Source organism: Charadrius vociferus, unplaced genomic scaffold (genome assembly GCF_000708025.1).
Source record: "Charadrius vociferus isolate BGI_N301 unplaced genomic scaffold, ASM70802v2 scaffold1755, whole genome shotgun sequence".
Lineage (NCBI taxonomy): Eukaryota > Metazoa > Chordata > Aves > Charadriiformes > Charadriidae > Charadrius > Charadrius vociferus.
Window position 1 is genome coordinate 1470 of NW_009648372.1, and position 271 is coordinate 1740.

The following is a 271-nucleotide window of genomic DNA, read 5'->3' on the forward strand; positions in this document are numbered from 1 at the left end:
GAGAAAAGAGAAGAAAGAAGAGAGAAGAGAGAAGAGAGAAGAGAGAAGAGAAAAGAGGAAAGAGGAAAAGAGGAAAAGAGGAAAAGAGGAAAAGAGAAAGAAAAAAGAGAGAGAAAAGAGAAAAGAGAAAAGAAAAAAGAAAAAAGAGAAAAGAGAAAAGAAAAAAGAGAAAGAGAAAAGAGGAAAAGAGAAAAGAGAAAGAAAAGAGAGAAGAGGAAAGAGGAAAAGAGGAAAAGAGGAAAAGAAGAAAAGAGGAAAAGAGGAAAAAGAA

The 271-nt window shown here is 32.8% G+C and overlaps 1 protein-coding gene across 1 annotated transcript in view; it reads right to left on the bottom strand.

Annotated features, from left to right (window-relative positions):
• The window catches only part of MSANTD2 (Myb/SANT-like DNA-binding domain containing 2), a 20507-nt gene that overhangs the window by 1253 nt on the left and 18983 nt on the right, over positions 1-271 (bottom strand).